Below are 20,794 nucleotides of genomic sequence, written 5' to 3'. Positions count from 1 at the left end.
CATGATAAAAGAGTTTGGATTAAAGTAGCAGTAAAAACAACAATGATCAGAAGCCAGATAAATGAGCTTCCATACTGTTGGATCATTGAAAAATTAAGCATCACATTCTGTATAAAAATTGTGCTGTTTTGTTTTGAGGCATCCCAGAATATGGGATCCTTTTTAGTCCCATTGTGACAGAAATGGGAGTTGAATATCCATAAGGAAGGGCGAGGCGGATGACCCTGGATGTGAAAAAAAAATACCTGGTGTGTTAAACTCCTATTAGAATTTATAGTGTTTTTCACTTCCTGTTTGGTGGGATTTACAAGGAGTGTATGATGACATGGGCTATAGCCTACACCATGAGAGGGAAGAGAGGGAAGCAGACCAGCCTTCCCCTCCTCCTTAACTTCACCACTGCAACCAAGTAAATATCACTAATAGGCAAAAAACCCTTGCAGTTTAAGAATGTACCTATAGCCCACATATATTTCTATCCAACTTAAAAAAGCAGGGAAATTGGGCAGCTACAGTGAATGCACCAGGGGAGCAGGAGACCTGACCACCTCTCTGAAATATTGGACTGCCCTACAAATTGGTCAAAATGCAAACACCATTTGGGTTGGTCTTTCACAGTCCAATCCACCTGCTGTGTAGCTTGGAAGAATTTGGTAACGTGCCTTTGAGCTTATGGTGAGTGGGTGAGCACTGGGCAGAAGGGAAGCACCTTTCCTTTCCAAAAGGAAAACATTGTGAACAGTATCATTCTTTTTCAGGGTTTCCCCCACCTTTTTATTATACAGCAGGCACATGTAGCCTCCCACCCAAATTTTAACCAAAGCTTTCCCTGGCCACATCCACACCAGGCCTTTATTTCTCTTTAGACAGTCATGGCTTCTCTCAAAGAATCCTGGGAAGTGTAGTTAGTGAAGGGTGCTGAGAGTTGCTAGGAGACACCCTGTTCCCCTCACAGACCTTCAATCAGAGTGGCTGACTGTTAAACCAGTCTGGCCACTGGAGCTCTGTCAGTGGATCAGGAGTCTCCTCTCAGCACCCTTCAGAAACTACACTTCCCAGGATTCTTTGAGGGAAGCCATGACTGTCTCAAATGAAATCAAAGTCTGGTGTGGGTGTGGCCCCCTGATTAGTGAAGCCAAACAGCTGTGAGTCTGGCTTTAGAACACTGACAGTTCATATTGAGTATGCCTGACACTATAATAGACTTCAATGTTAAATTTCTTAAATTAATTAAAAATCAGCAATGCATTTTTAAACGTTTAAACAGCAGAAGATGAAGGTCAGAGTATGGGGCAAGGTCCGTATTAGGGTTACAGGTACTCTGTGAATATGGCTGATTTTTAATGAATTTCAACAGATTATGAGAACTCTCAGAGAAAAAAGTCCAAAAGGGCTCTGGGTTTCCCCCCTCTCTTTTTAGACTTTGAACTCTCTTTTCTCTCTGACTATTTTGTGTATCGCCATGAAAATTGAGAGGGTTGTTAAGCAAGTGTTTCTGAGTTCAGAACTATAAGTTTTGTAAGGTTTTGTTTTGAAATGAGCTTATGGGAAGCATCAGAATGGCATGGGGGTATTTTTAATTTAACATTGCGGAATGTGAAAAACCCAAGCTGGCTATAGTATACAGCCACTCTTGTGGCTGTATAATAAATTTGTGTCCCTCAGTTCAGTTTCTGGATTCCATTGCAGACATCTTCTGGCTTTTTTATTCTGCAGTGCCCCAACCATACTCTCTAAGAGCTTATCCACACGAGAGCATTACTTCGTACTAAAGATGCTGTTTTTCCTCCATTTTCTATTTGCACTGTCCACAATAAGGGCTCAATGCCAGCTGCAAACATGTGTTTTCTATTCACACTGAGGGGAAGGATCAATCACACAGTTTCCTGATGACCACACCCTCTAATTTAACATTTCCACTCCCTCTGGTTACTTGGCAACCAAGCATGCTCAGTTTGTTCTACCAGTTAGTTTCATTTTTAAAGACAACCTGGAAGTGCAATTATTTGTGTTTTCACTGGTACAATACAGCTGAAGTACAAATCTTTGTTTGAGCAGTGTTATGCTTTTGCATACAAGTTAGGGGGGAAAGGAAAATAAGGCATTGTTTACAGCAACATAAAAAAAGCTTGCAGTTGTTTGTCAGTCCACAGGAAATGAAATGAAAGAAGAGAAGAGGAGCTAGTGGGCATGGACAAAGGAACGATTGGCACACCCACCTAAAAGCATCAGAGCACAGTGTCTGCAAGCACTAGAGTTATGCAGTGAAGACTTTTTTTCCTTCCCTTTTCGTATTATCAGAGAATTGGGTTAGTACGGATTTACAGGGGGAAAACTGCGTGATAGCTTCTGTTTGCCAGTAATGTCATGTGAACCATGCGGATTAAAAGGGGATTAAAAGACAAACTAAACCATCATGTAGATGAGCTCTAACACTTTGAGCATGTCAGCTTTCTTCAACTCCTCAACTAACTTTTCTGCTTACCTGCTTTACTTATGTACAGAATTTGCCCTTCCTTTCCTAATAGCTTGGTCAATGGAGGCTAAAGGAGTGCTGTTTTAGTTTCCATTCCTCAAAACTTGTTAAGCCTCTCCTTTTCTCCCCTAAATCTTTTGGTTTCATTCCACATTAATTTCATTCCACCTACTAGCTTCCTGGGCTAAATGTTTGACCCGCCTGTGAACGTTTATTAATTTTATTTATTTATTTGGATTTGAATGCGCTTCACCTCATGGTCTCAGGGCAGTTTCCACAGAATTCAATAAAACAATTTAAAGAAAATTAGATCTACAGTTAAAGCCATAATTAAAAAAACCTTCAAATTAGAACAGCCCCCAAACAAAACAAGAAACAAGCATTTTATAACAATAAAACAGAACACAAAATGATGGAACTCTTTCATTACTTCACAGAGAGTTTGGTCCTCATGTCGTTCATGAGGATCACTAACTCTGTTTGTTCCTCACAATGTGGTGAGAACGTACCAATATCCACAAAAGTTTTAGGACTGGCACAAGACTGAAAGTAGTCTTGGTTTCACCCAGCACAGCCTTATCGGCTACATGTATCAACTAACTGGTAGACCAAGCAGATATCTGAATAGAGAAATACAGGTCTTAAGATCAATATTAATAAAAAGAAGTGATTAAAAGAATCTCAGCATGGCATTCACATGTTAAATTGCCCAGGACTCTTTGAGGGCCAGTTTTGTGCCGTTAGTATTAAATTACCCTGCAGCATCAAGATAATGACTGAATTCCAAATAATTCTACAAAATACTGGCACAATCACCCATATAACATCTCTACTGAAATATCTGCTTGGTCTACCAGTTTCACTTTTGAATGGTTAAGATGTTTTATTTCTCTGTTGCCTCCAGATTTGGGAATGATGGCAAAACACATTCATTTCCATGATTAGGGTAAATGTTAATAGCAGCCATGGAACCAGGTGTGTAAATCAGGATAACAGTACCAGAACAGGATTTTTTTCACCCTTCCCTCTGTACCATTTTTTTGCTGATTAAATCACTCAACCCCACCTCAACCAAAACCTACTATTTTTGCTGTGGAACAAAACAGATGGGTTACATATGTTTTGTCCTGCCAGTGGGAGCTTCTTTCTCATGCCAAATAGTAGCTTTCAGAGTGTGGGGTGTTTTTTGTCAGGATCATAAGAAACACAAAGAGAGCCACTCTCCTCACTTGCAATTCTCAGCAGCTGATCTTCAGAGGCATAGTGCTTTTGATTGTGGAGGTAGAACATAGCTGTTATGGCTAGTAGGCACTATAGCTTTATTTTCCATGAATTTGTCTAATCCTCTTTTAAAGCCATCCAAGTTGGTGGCCATCATGAGCAGCTTCCTGTAGGAGTGAATTCCATAATTTCACTGTGTTTTGTGAAGAAGTATTGTTTTGTTTTTGTCTGTCCTGAATCTTCCAACATTCAGCTTCATTGGATGTTCCTGAGTTCTAGCAGTATGAGACAGGGAGAAAAATGTCTTCCTTTCTCCACACCATGCATAATTTTGTACATCTCTATCATATTCCTCTCTTAGATACCTTTTCTCTATATTAAAACACACCAAATATTTCCTCATAGGGGAGTTGCTTCAAACCCTTGATCATTTTGGTTGCCCTTTCTAAACATTTTCTAGCTCTACAATACCATTTTTAGGTGAGGTGACCAAAACTGTACACACAATATTCGTAGTGTGGTTGCACCAAAGATTTGTAAAATGGCATTATATTAGCAGTTTTCTTTTCAGTCCCTTTCCTAGTGATTCTTAGCATGAAATTGTCCTTTTCCACAGCTGCTGAAGGAGATGCAGGAGGAAATGGTTAACTCCCCCTGCTAGCATGCCATGGTCCCAATCAGGTCCTCCAAATATTGCTGTTTAAAGTTTTAGAAACTGCCAATGCCAACCCATGTCATCTGTAGTTTGACCCATGTTGTTTGAGGAGCAAAGGGTGGGGGAACACCGAGCTCACCCCCACTAGAAACACCTTCATCCACCTCTGCTTCCCCCTATTCCTGTGTATGTCCCCTTGGACGTGGCTTATAACTGATTGATTCAATTGGATTTAAGCAGTCTGTGTGCAGCATTCCAACCATTGTGTCATTACCAGTGTTTTCAAAACTATTCTAATATAGAGCTGATAATATGATAGCATGATAACATAATACCCCATATATTTTCCTTCTTGGCGTCAGAGGTCACACCATTCTGTAAACAATCAATAGTTATCATGTCTAAACCCAGGATTTTTGAACAATTTTCCACAAGCTGTGAAGGTTAAATGAGGTACTTGCCAAGATCTACTGAGAAGTGTCCAAGCTTTACATATTTTATAGCATGCTTAGTGGCATGCTTATTATTGCTATCATTAATGGCTTGCAATTAATCATAAGGATTTGGTTGAGGTCCTGCACATAGAACTTGTCTAATTTATTTATCTCCTCATTTGTTAGGGATTATTCTGGAGAAAGTACTCTGTAAATGGTCTTTTGGTATGCTTCAATTCATGCCACACCTTTGCACAAATGACAAACATGTGCTCAATTACCTAAAGGGTGGTGTTTCTGTAATAAGTCACTACTGTTACTAGTTAATAATCTAGCTATAAAAAGAACTAGCAGATAAGGCACACTTGATTTTAGTGAGAAAGAGTGGGATGTGGGTAGAGTCTTATTTCCCCAGTGTCTGGGATCATATTTTTTCCACATGATCCAAAAGCTCTGGAGAGCTCCATTACAGAACTCCATATACAAAGAGGCTTCCCTTTCTCATTCTAATGTTCTGTGTTAACTCCTGCATGTGCAAAGCAACCCCTAGCTCACAGGGAAAAATGAGCCTCTGTATGCCCATAGAACATTGAGTATGCATCAGAAACCCTTAGTCTGTATGTTTGCATTGAACCTAAAGCAAAGGCTACTATTTTTAATGGGGCCTAAACTACATTTCAAGGGGAGATATGTGGCTGGTGACTGCTAACCTGCATGTCTATCCACATTTCTCTAGTAACCATTAAAGCCCATGACTCTCTCCAGCACCCTCCAACCTGTTAAAACAGAAACAACAATTAACAATATGCTCCTTAGCGCAACGGTCAATGTGGGCCCTTGATTGGCCGGACATAAGCAAGGAAAGTACCTGATCACCAGCACCCCATCACCTGTATCGCTGTGCTCCCAAAGCCCAAGGTAGCTGCTGTAGAGGCCGCACCAATCCTGAAAGAGTGTTTACCAAACAGCCTGGGATCCAGACTCAAACACAACAAGGCCCATCTGGTGATGGACCAAAACTGAAACCTAGGCAAAGGCTGACCATCCTGATGGTAAAACAACAAACCTCCAGACTTACCCCTAAGGCACAAAAACAAACCCAAACTCCAGACTGGACACAGTACATCAACAGGGGAAGAGGCCAAAGTGATAACAGCTCCTTGCCCTCTCTGGTCAGTCTTTGACTTGCAGAGCCAAATCTGAACACAGCTGCCGCTCACCATCACATCACCTACCTCCAAAGCCTGAACGGACCTGTCATTTCTAGAGAAGGGAAGCAACTCTCCCATGTGTAGTTCATAGCTGGAACTACATAAAGACACCCAAAGCTCATGAAGGCCCAACAAAATAGCAGGTGAAATAGGCCAATGGGTATCTGGGTCCACCCCTCTTGCATCTTCCTTATCCTAAAATCACCTGAGAAGTCAGGTACACCCCTGACCTTGGCCAAAAATCCAGTCCCCGCTAACTTACCCATAATGGTCTTCACTGAAAGTCCCTGCCAGTGAAGAACCACACAAAACTCCACCAACCAATCCACTGGGATAGGCCAAAGGCAGAGCTTGGAAAAGTTACTTTTTTGAACTACAACTCCCATCAGCCCAATCCAGTGGCCATTTTTATTGGTCTGTGTCATATGATGGTCATATGATGGTGAAGACAGCCTTTCGTGTTTCAAATTGGAGGTTATGTTCTATTTCTATTTTGGGTGCATTAACAGTTGAATCTGAAATTACAGTTTGATGTAAAATCAGACTGATTAGAATATGTTGCTACTTCAGGAATGACTCTAGCTGTTGGAAAAAAACAAACTTGCCCAAGATGCATGTGTTCAGCCTGCTATGTTTAAACCACTTCATTTAAGGGAAGGTGGGCAAGGTGGGCACGGTCAATTAAAAACATAGAGCACACCTAGAATTTTGCTAGAATATATTTCACCTCCCACTGTTTTATTTTATGCAAACTGAGACACTCCTGATGTCCACTGGAGACTCAGTGCCATTATTCCACAGTTATTTGTGGAGGTTCTTTTAGTGTAAATTTTGCAAAGTGTTGCTGTACTTCACATATTCACAGAAATAGAAGCAAAAGAAAATGATTTCCTATAGGAAACGTCACTAAAATTGCAAAAGAAATCAGACATATTTAAAGTGACTATCTGAACTGTATCAACTATCTTAATGATGTTGCTTCCTCCCTGCTAAAACAAGATCAGCACACCACATGTCTTGTTTCTGTTATTTGGGCTGATTGCAGGTGTTGCCACCACTCACCGTATGCTCAGAGGCACATATTACCAAATTCTTCCAAGCTACACAGCTAGTGGATTGGACTGTGAAAGACCAGCTCAAATTGTGTTTGCATTTTGACAAATTTGTAAGACAGTCCAATAGGGGAGGGGGAGGGGATTGGAAGGGGAGGGGGAGGGAAGGGCAAGAGTGAGGGGATAGGAGGGAGGAGAAGGGAGGGTGGGTTTGATCAGTTCATACTTTTTGAGTTCAATGGGATTTTTTTTCTGTGCAATCATGTTTGAAAATGGAAATGGACTGCCTTCAAGTCGATCCCAACTTATGGCGACCCTATGAATAGAGTTTTCATGGTAAGCGGTATTCAGAGGTGGTTTTACCATTGCCTTCCTCTGAGGCTGAGAGGCAGTGACTGGCCCAAGGTCACCCAGTGAGCTTTATGGCTGTCTGGGGATTCAAACCCTGGTCTCCCAGGTCATAATCCAACACTGATCTGGGGGAGGGTCAGGGAGGGTAGGAGATTGGATGGGTGGGCACTGGGCAGAGGGGAAGCCACTTTCCTTTCCAAAAGGAAAATGTGGTGAACAGTATCATTGCTTTTCAAGGTTTATCCCACCTTTTTATTCTACAGCAGGCACATGTAGCCTCCCACCCAAATTTAAAACAAAGCTGTCCCTGGCCACATCCACACCAGACCTTTATTTCACTTTAGACAGTCATGGCTTCTCCCAAAGATTCCTTGGAAGTGTAATTAGTGAAGGGTGCTGAGAGTTGCTAGGAGATGCCCTGTTCCCCTCACAGACCTTCAATCAGAGCAGCTGACTGTTAAATTACCCTGGCCACTGGACCTCTGTCAGGAGAATACCAGTCTCCTCTCAGCACCTTTCACAAACTACACTTCCCAGGATTCTCTGAGGGAAGCCATGACTGTCTTGGGTGAAATCAAAGTCGGGTGTGGCTCCCTGATTAGGCAAGCCAAGTAGCTGTGAGTCTGGCTTTTAGAACACTGACATTTGGTTCTTACTGAGCATGCCCAACATTATCATAACCTTCAAGCCAAAATGTCTTAAATCAATTAAAAATCAGCCAGCCATTTTTTTTAACTTTTAAACTGCAGAAGATGAAGGTAAATGTATGGGGCAAGGTTAGTAACAGGATTACAGGTACTCTGTGAACATGGCTGATTTTTAATTAATTTCAACAGATTATGAGAACTCTCAGAGAAAAAAGTCCAAAAGGGCTCTGGGTTTCTCTCTCTCTCTGTTTAGACTTTGAACTCTCAATTCTGTCTGACTGTTTTGTGTATCACCATGAAATTAATATAGTTGTTAAGCAAGCATTTCTGAGTTCAGGACCATAAGTTTTGTAAGGTTTTGTTTTGAAATGAGCTTATGGGAAGCATCAGAATGGCATGGGGGTATTTTCAATTTAACATTGCGGAATGTGAAAAATCCATGCTGGCTATAGTATACAGCCACTCTTATGGCTGTATAATTATTTACCATTCATATGACCAAATGGTATGAATGGTACCAACTACCATAGATACAACTACATAGGTATAGACCAAGGTTGAATTCCTCCCCCCGAGAGATGTAGAATACAATTGACTTACTCCATCATTGCCCAGTCAAGTAGGATGCAACACACACCCTGGCAATATTAATGTGGTCAGAATAATGGAAGAATCAGTATTAGTGCCGAAGCTGAAATTAATTTTGTCAGCTTCTGTATCCAAAATATGTTGCAGAAGTTGATGGGAAGGCTATGGGACCTTACTTTCCCATTTCATGGATTGGCTTAGATAGTTTTATTATGCATCTAGAAAACAGAGTACCTTTGAGGATGTGCTACAGTTTCCTCAGCCATTTGGAATTAAGAAGGTAGGGTTTCCAAATTATGCACATAGCTTACAAATTTCTTCTTCTTCTACATGTATATTAAGTACTAGTTCAATGGAGAGTTCACAGGTGACCATTTCACCTTGGCCACTCAAATGGCTAAACCCAGCTCTAAGTAGCTTGCACAATAACTTACAGTCTAGACATTTTTAAATTTATATATTTTAAATATGTGCATCACATATGCTACATATGTTTAGGAAGTAAATTCTACGAGTTTAGTGGGACTTATTCATAATAGGATAATTTTATCCTTAATAGGATAAAGTACATTTTAATGGTTCATAATTTAAATATTGGGATTTCAATTGCTTATATGCAAAGCAATGACCTTGAAAAGATTGGCAATTTGGAACAGTTGCTGGTGATGTGGTACTTATTGTGTAAATTATCATTGCTTTGATAGGGAAAATATTGGGATCATAAATAATCAGAGAGACTCATTGCTAATTAGAGGGGGAAATGCTTGAGAGTGATTGGTGTTGACAATAAAGCTCTTCTTTTTAGCATTCCTAGAGACAAATAAAACAAAAGGGGCAAGGCGATGGTTTGGACTGGTATTAGATAAATGCAAAATATGGTGTTCCCAAATTGTTTTCATATTCAGTTCATGTGCTGTAAATATATATGAGCTTCTGTGATTGGTTTAGAGTCGGCTACAGATAGTGTAAAAAATGACAGATAACTCCCATATTAACTGAAGCTCTATGAGTTCCATGTGCTGATACAGGGGCTATAGCATGGCATAATATTGTCTGGGTGAAGGGGCACAATATTTATGCACTTTTCACCAATAAAATATTTCTTGCTACACTCTTTACATTGTGAAAACCATCTGCTAGACCCTTCTCTATTTATTACTTACTAGGACCTAGTTTTCATAGAAGTCATCAACCTTTGCATGGGGTTGTACCACTTCAGAGTGCAGGTGGGGGCCTCATATGATTGAATGCTTCTCTTGACATAGGCAACTAGATGTTAGAGGGAAGGGCTGCAACCCAGACAATATGCCAGTCTTCTATGTGCAGGGATTTATTTATTTTTGTATGGAGGAGCATTCAGTCTTGGTAGCTCCTGTAATGCATTGCATCTTTACAAAATTAACTTCTTTTCTGTCCTGACTCACTCTGAATGCATATACCTCATTGTTTGACTCTTAGCCAGTCACGTTCCAGGCCCTGGAATAAAGGTTGCTGTTCTGTGAAGCCTTTGGTGCATCTGCCCATTTCCTGACACTGAAAAAAATGTTACCTTCTCCTGAGTAAACCTGTTTAGGATTGCACCATTCGTTCAACAGGCATGCTTGCTGCTTCATCCATTCTCTCTTTTTAAAACCCTATATGGCTTTTGCTGATCCAGCCTGCTCCCTAGTTCCTCCATTTTACTCAAACATTAAGGACATTCTGTCCCCTAAAAGGTTGGGATTTAAATGTGGCCTTTGCTTTCATTTGACAAAGATCCCCTCTGATCACCTGAATTTGACATTCAAGCTTAAGAGATGGCATTCAACTAATTAGTTGCATTAGCACAAGGAGTGCTACTACAATGGGCCTTTTCCTCCTCTCCCTCCCATGTGCACCCTGCACTATTCCCCAAATCTGCTTCATAGGGTTGGGGGATCCCCCAGAACAGATTTAGGGAGTGCGCGGAGGAAGGGGGGAAGTCCCATTGTGTAAGGAAAAATCCTTGTGCTTACAGAACCAGCGACTTAGTGCTATGATAAATACAACCCAAAGTGAGCTAGGTGTAATTTTCCTCTAATGTCAGCAAAATACACAATACATACATGTTAGATGCAGGGATAAGAAGAGTAGTCTAGTTATTTAATTTATGAATTGCATTTATAAACTGTCTTTCTGCCAAGGCACCCAAGGCATTTCACAATTTTCAAAAACAAAAACAAATAAAGGATATATAATATAAAGCTGGCCGTGTTGGGTCATGGGGTTGGCCATTGATGATGATGATGACAGTTAAAATAAAATGGAATAATAATAAGATAAATAGAAGTTAAAATATGTTTGCAGCAGAAATCTCTACATTTTGAGTTATGTTGAGTTCTAACAACTGAAGTTTTGCACATCTCTGGCACAGTCAGCAGAGTAGAATTATTTGTCAGTGGGTTATTCCTATCTTGCAGCAGCCATCTCCTCCCAATGATAAACAAACAGTATCTCTTTAATGCAGCATACCAGCAGCCAGGTTTTTCCTAGCTCAGCTTCTACAGATTATCTGTGTGACCTTAGAAGGTCAAACACCCGGACACATTTTTTTTGCAATGTAGTCAAATGCAAAATTACCTAAGTTTTTGCTTGGGTAATCAAAAGAGTTTGAAGAAGTTGCTCGTGTATTATTATGCTACAACTCAAGAAGTGTTGCTCTGTGAAAATAGCACTTGTGGGGATGCTGCTAAATAGCTGGTGTCTAATTAGTTGCTGCCGGGTTATCTTTCTGAGGTTGCAGTGGCAGGATTTACATGGTCACTAGTTTAAGCATGTGGGTGACAACTTACTACCCCAGTTCTTTCTTAGCAATTCTCTTGGGTGTTTTTAAAAATAGATATTTTAATTATTGACTTTGAAGCTGGATTACAAGTACCTTTGAAGATCATGCTTCTTAAGACGGCAGTTTCCAGTTTTGTTAAGATGAACATTATTCCAAGATTGATACTTGGATAATAAGCATATCCAAAAATAAAGATATGTTGGGACACATACATGTATGAGTCAGCTGTTCTCAGTTAAAATGTCATGGTGTTGTCCTCCTTTAGAACAGCCTGAGGGTTTCACTTCCTTCTCTTTCAATCTTGTAACTTGTCTTACAGCCTCAACAGAGAACGAACCTCCAATCTTGGGTTGTACTGTAACTGCATAGTAATGATCAGGGCAAGCATAGTGCAGTACCAATAATTCTTCAAGTCTGTGTCCAGGAAATATAAATCCTCTCTCTCTCTCTCCCCCTCCTCCAATTGTAGCAGTAAGATACAGTATAGAAAATATTAACATGGGATCATGCAAATATTGAGTATTTTTTCTAACTACCAATTTCAGAATATACTTTAGAAGATATGTGCTGAAAACCACTTCTGGCATTTGCTTTCAGGCTATAGATGCCTAGCACTCAAGTTATAGTTATGTGACAACTATTGTCAGACATAAAACTTTGCACTCTTTAGATTGTCATACACAGCTGCAAGTTGCCCACTTGGAGCACTTGAGCAGGTGTGAGAAGCCAACACTTGCAGAGTTCCTAGTGTTATACTGAGAAATATAAGTTTTCCTGTACCTATAGAAATGCTGACAATACATGTAGAATAATGACAATGACCTTTGGTAAATTGGCAACAGTAGGTCATTGACCGTTTGCTAGAAGTCAGCAAAACTGGGAATAAGACAATGAATGATTCAGAAGTTGCAGTTTGCTTATCTTGTAGCTTTGTGCACAGTGCAAAAGTACAGAGCATGACTAACCCCCACCTTTGGAATGTCCATGTATTGCCAACTGCTTGGAACTCAGAGTGTATAACTGCTTGTAAGAATCATGAATGCTTCAGACCTCACAAAATGACATGAGTCTATGTGAGCTCTCTGCTTTGCAAACGTATAGCTAATAAAAGACCTTGGTTGGCAATTCTGAGTCTCCGTTGTTTGATATTGGACCTCAACCACGGGAACGAACCTTAATTCTGGTGTAACACTAGCTCCATTGTAATCCATCATTGGTGTAGCTTGAGTGCATATCCAGGAATCCACAGCCTTTTACTGTCTCTGAGGCATTGCTGTACTGGTCTGTTTTTGCTTTTTTTGTGTATTTTAATATTTTCTAAATATTTCAGTCTAGGGAAAAACTTGCCCTGTTACACGCTGGGGATGGACAAATGTATCTATTTTGGTTTCTCTCCATTTATAATTTTTCCATTTTCGTATCAGTTTGCAATTTTTTAAAAAACACAAACTTTCATGAATTTCTCCTAATATATAAGCACTTTCCCTAATATAATATATATATTAATGTAATTTTCATGAATATATGCATTTTATGCACAATTTACCTTAGTATATACATTCTGTACACAATATTTCGTTGGATAACTAAATTCAGAGAAGTGCGACTTTTGAAGTATAGCTGAGTTTCAGTTTGTATATTGTTTCAGAAAGTGCAAATTTGTATGTTCACATTTAAATGAGAACTGAATTGAATTCCTCCCACTTCCCTATATGCAACCTCCTGTCTGTACATACAGAAGACTTCAGCAAGTTTCAGATCTCTTATAGCTCCAGCCCAAGATAATTTGCTGCCTGAAGCACAACCTAAATGGCACCTCTTCTGGCTAGGATCAACTTTTTAAAAGTCCTTCCACACCATTTATACACCAGTTTCTCCATCTATCCTCTTCCCACTCTCCCAATTGTGCTGCTGACTAAAGGTGGTTGAATCATCCTGTGAACACTAGGGGTCAGCCCTGTTGCTCAATGTGGTGGCCACTCATGTACTGGTCTGGGTCTGGTTTCTGATCCTGGTGAGGCTCCTGTGTTCTACCTTGCTAGATGTGATTGCTTCTGCTTTTTAATTCTGAACCATCTATCAGATTTTGTGCTGTGTTAAAAGTTCTGCATCTTAAAGTAGATCATGCCTTGGAGGTGATGCTTTCTTTTGCTTCCTCCCATATATTTTTGAGCTTTTGATATGAAGCATGCAACATAGGAGAGAATAATTTTTTAATTTGAATGGCAATCCCTGGAAATCTGACCATTATATTCAAATGAAGCACTTTTTTCTTTTTTGTGAGCAGCCATGATTCATAGATGTGCAGTGTTGGTTGCTGATCATCATCTTCATAAGAGATAAACAAAATATCCAGAATTTTCTCCCATGGGTATGGTCTTTATTCACTGCAATGATAATGCAAGCAGATGTGGAAATTCAAAATCCAAGGCAAGCATCTCTGGAGAAAACATCATCTGACTATTATTAAGCACTAATAAAATGGGCATTATTATTATGGGCCTGAGAGAGAATGTGCACAGAGACATACTGCCCTACTCTCACTATGTCAGGGTCAGCTGTTATGGTTTGGAATGTTTTGCTTTTTTGCTTTTTCCTATATATTTAAATGGCAGTGAGACAGATAATAAAATGTGTATTCGGGAGCACTTTAGAATTGAGGCTAAATGTTCTCATTGCCCTGGTGGTCCAGTTTCTCTAGGAAGGGCAAGTTTGCTCTTCCAATAGTCTTGTTGACTGAAGCCCATTTACTCTGTTCCATAGATCTTAATGGGATCAGTTGGGAATTTAGTTTCTTTCTATGTGCATGATACTGCCTGGATTCTGTTGCCACAGTGCTAGAGTAGGGCTCAGAATTGGAACCAAAGAGCGTATGTATGTGGATGGATCAAAAGATAGACAGAGAGAAGTTCAGATCAGTTTATTATTACTGCTTGGGTCAAAAGCCATTGTACATACAAACAGAAGGATTAAAAGAATTAAAACATAGAGCTATTTCCAATAAATATCACATATAAAACAAGAAATCTAATATTAAATAAATATTAAATAAAATTAACAGGGAATTTGATCACTTATAAAATTAAAATAGGCTATAATGTAAAATCAGAGCATTTAGCAAAAATGTTAAATCAAGGCTGTCAAGAAAGCTCTTGTGCAAAGAACTGTGGGATTTCATCTTGTGTAGAAATGGGGCCTCTGTGGAGAGCAATGATTTTGCAGTTTCATTTCCCAGCTGAAATTAATTAGGAGGCCTGAGGAGAACACCTGCTTAACTGTTAAGAGCCTGGTACCCAAGGTTGGCCTGCTGGGAATGGTGGGTAGTACGTGCCAGTTAGGCATGAAGACTTGAAGAATATTACATCATGGGAAAGCCCTCGATTGGCTAATTAGTTCTGGACTTTTACTAAGGAGTTTCCCATCAGTAGAGGAGTGAAATCTTTAGCCTTTGTTCCCCTGGGTTCCATCTTGCCATAGGTGGGTACCTGTGTGGGTTCCATTTCCATCTACTACCCAAGCTGTGCATCTCTGAGGAGATGTGGGACTATACAACAAATACCTCTTTGTAAGTATAGAACAGGTTAGATAGATTTATTGTTTTGTTTTGTGATTGAACTCTCTGTATTTTTACCTGGCCGCTGCTGGGTGTGGGTTTTTAAGGAAGCATTTTGCTGCTATTAATTGTGCATATTCAATAAAGCTACTTCTATTTACCAGTGTGTGTTCATTGCAGGGGGAAATTGGCTCTAAATGTGGTACCTTGGCTACTTGCCCACAGATTACTTGTATTTGGTTATTGCCTAAGGCTCCAAAGCAAGGAGTGCTCTTTTGGCTTTTGGCATCCTTGGCAGGTTTAGTTCTGGGCTCTGGGTTTCCCCTTGACTCACAGTGGTTAACCAGTTTAAGGGGTGGTGGCAGTCTACTTACCTTGCAGGGTTGTTGTTGGCTTACTCAACCCTGACAAGGGGAATCTTTGCTAGGATCAATTTCCCTGGGGTTTGGGAAGTTGAGTCCTGGGATGGACCAAGTCCGGTTTAGGACAGGTGCATGACAAAGGCATCCCCTGAACAGGCGACTAATCAGTGGAAAGTTTTCCCCAAATTTTTGATGCTGCCAAAGCAAAAAGTGAGACCCTCTAGGTTATAGTGATGTCTGTATCAGACAAGATGAGAAAAATCTTCTCTTGGACAGAGTTGAAAAGCAGGCAAGACAAAATAAAACCTAGAAATTTAGATCAAGGATCTGAATACAATGGATAAAACAGCAAGTAATGAGGGTGATCTGGGTGTGACATCTGTCACCCCATTGATCGCCAGGGTTGATTTGGCTGACCTGGTTGGCTAGGTGGGTGTTCCCTTCCTCCCTCACCACTCTGTGTGCGTCCCTCCCGAAGCTCCACACTTGGTGAGAGAGGACGACCATCCCATATAGAAGGAGTGTACCTTTCTTTTGTCAAGGGCATTCGACAGATAGAAAAACAGATAAATACAATGAAATTCAGAGTTTCAGATGTCATTTACATGGGTTTGGACACTGGAACTGAAAAGATAAATTATGCTGCAATGCTATACACAGTTCTCTGGGAGTAAGTCTCATTGAACTAGAACTGATCTGTTTATGTCTGTGATTTAATAGGATCAAATGGAAAGCCCATACTATTACAAGAAGAGCAATCCTGTTTAATTTTTTCTTCAAATTTAATTTTTTAAATATACAACCAATGAAAAGTACCAGTACCCTTGTAGAGTGATTTATTTGTGCTAGTTTGGACTGAAAGTTTACTAGCAACAACTACAGGAGTTCTGATGCTTCTAACATTGGTTCTTTATCTTTTGTGGAAAATAAAAGACTGAATATAAATAACATGAACTATTTATTTAACTTATTTCACTTGATAAAATGTGTGCCTCCAGATCAGTTACTTGTTCGTTTTAATACCCACCGCTGGTAGCTTCATGAAGCAAATTACTGTGCATACTAGAATTTATTAAAACAATTACTGCTGGTTCACAAATGCATCCAAGTAGATGTATAGATTATTATGTGATTAATTACCAAGTATGGCATGTTCTGTGCAGAGAGAGCAAAACTGCAGTTTAATAATAACAAGCAGCTGCTGCACGCATTTAAGATGAGATGCAAAGAAGCGGGAGCTTCATTTGATAAATTAACAAAGGATTATAATCAACAGTATTTGTGGAACAGCTCTTGAAATGCACTCTGCATTGCTTAACTATGTACATTTGTTGTTTGGGGAGTGAAAAAAAATCCATTAGGATGAAGCAATTAGAAAGTTTTGGACCTGAACTGTGAATTATTTCTTCTAAGAGTGGACTGAAGGTTAGTCTGGAGTTCCTGTAGACTGGCCTTATTTTATTTACAAGTGGACTCATGTCCACAAAAGTATATGCCATAGTAAATTTGACAGTGCCACAAGGGTCTTTGCTGTTTTTGCTAACAGCCTAACATGGCCACCACTCTGGAAATTTACACACATTGAACAGAAATGGAGACAGCAAGAGAAATCAAGCTTGTGCAAATTGCCATTCTTCATTGTATATTGAGGTGATGTGTTGTATTCCTCATTCCTGGCACCTCCAGATGCTTCTGTCTGAATTCTGGGCTTTTGTGCCATCCTTTAAAGTATCACTCATAGGCATAGCTCTAACTGTGTCAGAGTGCCAATTCAGGTACATTAAAAACATCCCTATCAGAACCTGAGCCTAGCCAGATGTAGCCAAGGTCCACCTTCTATGTGTGAGCAGGGCTTCCTTGTAACAATAGACCATGTAAGAGCTCTGCTGCCATCTGTTTTTATAAAGATAGATTATGCCTGCCATTGTGAAATCCTAATTGCTAATAACATGCATTTATGAACAGCCTTCACCACAGCATTCCTGAAACCTTGCAGGTCTTTCCAATAAACTGAGCTGGACGTAAAGATACAGAACCTTGTCACTTTCTTTTTGCTTTACATTTGGCAAACCAGGAACTTTGGCTGCTGCCTTATATCAAGGCAGACTATTGGTCCATCTCGCTCTGTACTGTCTACACTGAGCTACGGCCCTTCTCCTGCTTCAGACATTACATCCACTGGCTTACTTACGCAAAACACTGCTGAAGTGAATGGTCTCCTTATAACGATGGTTTCAGATATGGGAAGAGAGAGGTTAAGGCAAAATGCCCCAGCAGTGAGCATGCAATAACAGCAAGGAGGAGAAGCAGAAGGGCCAGGACCAGTTTTTGATGGTCAGCATTGTATCTCTTGCTCAGGTGACAATCTGGGCAGTTACCTGATGATGCCAACCTTTGACAAAGACCTTGCCTCCTCTTGTAAGAAATGTGTTGTGGTAGGATAATATCTACGTAGCATCTATCTTGCCCTTTAGAGATTTTATGCCACTCAGTAATCTGTACCATAATCCGGTCAGTACATTATGATAGACAGGGCATAAGTAGTTGGAGGACTTTTATACAGCAGTGCATCGGTGTACCCTGTAAAAGTGAGCACATCTAGTGTTGGGAATAAGCAGGCTGTGGATATGCATGGACCAGAGCTCCAATCAGTACCACTGCCAGGCTGTCCCACTCTTAGCTTCTGCCGCAAGCAGTCTGCTTGTCCAATAGCACAACAACTGTGCTGCTATAAGATCCTGGTCACACACCCAGTCCCAGTAACCCAACGTCTTTATTACTCCAGCTCTGCCTTAAGTGTACAGATGTCGGGGTGAGGCCAGCATAATTTAGATGGCAGGGCTGATGAGTTTGGGTGCATGGTTCAGAGATATCAGCCCACTGACAGCTGCCATGGGCAGACAAACAGCCTGGTGTCTGTAGCAGCAGCAGAGATGGCAGTGAGGGGCCCAGTGGCAGCAGGTGCAGTGGGCCCTGCCAGGGTTGCTGGCTTCAGAAAGCCACGTGCTGGCATCAGGCCCGATTGAAAATGTGAGACCAATGTAGATGTTGGTTTCTAACATCTGTAAGCTGATTTTGTAAAGTGATGATGATGATAAGTTAATGATGCGATGTTGCCTTGTTGTATGGGAAAGACAATTGTTTCAAAGGCAAAATACCCTCAAATAGCAAGTATAAGTATTCACAAACAATTTAACTGTAAAGTTGATGAGAACTGAGAGCACGTTGCTTGATTAGTTTTTAATATATACAAATTACATTTAATTACTATATGACAAAATTTTTACATCACAAAAACATTAAAAAAGAGAGTTTTTCTAATCATGACACTTGACTACAGTGGCCAATCAGATATCTATGAGGAGGTCACAAGCAGGACCTGGGGGCAATAGCTAGTAACTACTATTAAGACGCATAGTGCCTGTCATTCTAAAGGTTAGTATATAGTCATTAGGGATGTTGGAGTAGTCCAGCAAAAATGGGAGTGGAAATTGCAAATGTTCTCACTGAATACAGTACAGTCAGTATTTGCTGTTGTTCTTGCTTTCAGTCTGCAAACAATACGTATGTTTTTCTCCCATTTGCATTGTGCTTCCTTTGCACTAAAATGAATGGGTGGAATAACGTAATGACAATGTAATTAATTACGTACGTTATGTAATTTCACCACAGTAAATAGTGAGATGAAGAACATAGTTTTTGACAGAAGAACTGCAATAAAGTGGAAACAGTGTTGCCTGTGTTGAATAGAGGGCAGAACGGAAAACAATGTTTTCTTGCATCCCTAATAGCCATTATGACTGGTAGCCATTGATGGCCATCAATCCCCCTTTTAAACCAATCTATAACATTTCTAATATAGTGTTATAGGAAATAATAATGTTATTTCTCTTGATGATGGTCTTATAGAAACAGAATAGCTTCTTTATAAAAGCTTCAGATAAATCCGTTGTTTATGCTGTTCAATAGCATTTACAAATTCTTGAGTGACCAAAAATAGTTATGTTATGTTATGGTTTATTAAGAAATAGTGTTCTTAAGCTTTGCATTGGGTCATCTGATGTATTGGTTTATTGTTGGAAGTGCTTTTGTTTGTCAATAGAAAAAACAAGACTTCTAAAGTCCCCCCTTTTTAGTACAAAAAAGTTTAAGAACCTAAAGCAAAGTAGTTATGAAAAAAAAGTCTTATTAGCTTTGAGGGGCTGATATAGACATAAAACTGTGCAGTCTACTGAGCTGAACACTTTAATGATGGTATGATAATGGTAGAAGAGAACAGACTTTTTTATCTAAGTGTACAAAAGACTGAGAGTAATGGGGTATAAAAAAGATGAGCCATTTGAAGAGCATATTCTAAACTTTTAATTTGGGAAACTTGAGCTATATATACATATTTAAATGTGATTTTACTTAGTGACATTTCACTTGATTTAAAAGGGTCATCCTGCTCTCCTTAATTTTAACCTATGTGATTATAGTTAATTCAGTTTTTAAATAACATCTGTCCTCACAGATCGGTAATGGGTTGTTTTTAGTTGTGCATGGGAAGTCTGGGACATTTTAGTGACACCCTCAGAAGGACAGTAACTTACTGATGGATTGTATTCCTCAGGAAACATCCTATATTGAATCTGTAAAGAGTTTATATATCTGCAGTTTATAAGGACTAATAACACATGTGCAAAATAATGTAAGCATAAGCCCTCTTCATGTGTTCTGGATTGTATCCACGAAGGAGGTATGCCACTGCATAAGTCTGCTCCACCCCTTTCACCCATGGCCTTCCTGCATTAAATGGGAAGGACAGAAGAGGAACTGTGAGTGCATTCTGTTAAATGTGGTCATTATCCTCCACACGTTTAGAAACCCTGTGCAATCTGGGTTTCCAATCCCAGGGAAAATCGTAGCATTGCAATTCCCCTTCTGACTTTCCCACTCAGTGCAGTAAGGTTGGGGTTGGACGAGGTGGGGCTGGTTTGTGTGATCCTGTGTGCAGCTCCCTTGTGCCAAGGTTTGAGAACTTTCCTGAGCTGTGCTGAGTTGTGGTTTGTGGGCCAAAAGCTCGAGTTACCCTGATTAAAAATCAGCCTGTGGGGGGACTAGCTTCCAAGTCTTCAATAAAAAGCAGATAAACACTTGGTTTTCATTCCATTGCTTACTATTCAAAGAAAGGTTCTCCCTCATTGACCATACACATTTCAGCATGAAAATCATATCTCTGGATAATTCAGCTTTTCCCTAATCATTACTGTAAAAAACAGATCCTGTAAAGAAAATGGAAACTGATCAATTTGACACAGAAATCTTACCTTAATTCTTTCATAATATAACCTATCTTCTCTCCCTGCAGTGAAATCAAAATTCAGCTTTTATTTTTTTCAGTCATTTAATCCATCTCCTTGAATCTTGCAAATGCTACATGGAATACATTCATAAGAATA

The sequence above is a fragment of the Rhineura floridana genome, chromosome 7, assembly GCF_030035675.1.
Source record: "Rhineura floridana isolate rRhiFlo1 chromosome 7, rRhiFlo1.hap2, whole genome shotgun sequence".
Lineage (NCBI taxonomy): Eukaryota > Metazoa > Chordata > Lepidosauria > Squamata > Rhineuridae > Rhineura > Rhineura floridana.
Note: the sequence above shows the minus strand (reverse complement) of the source record.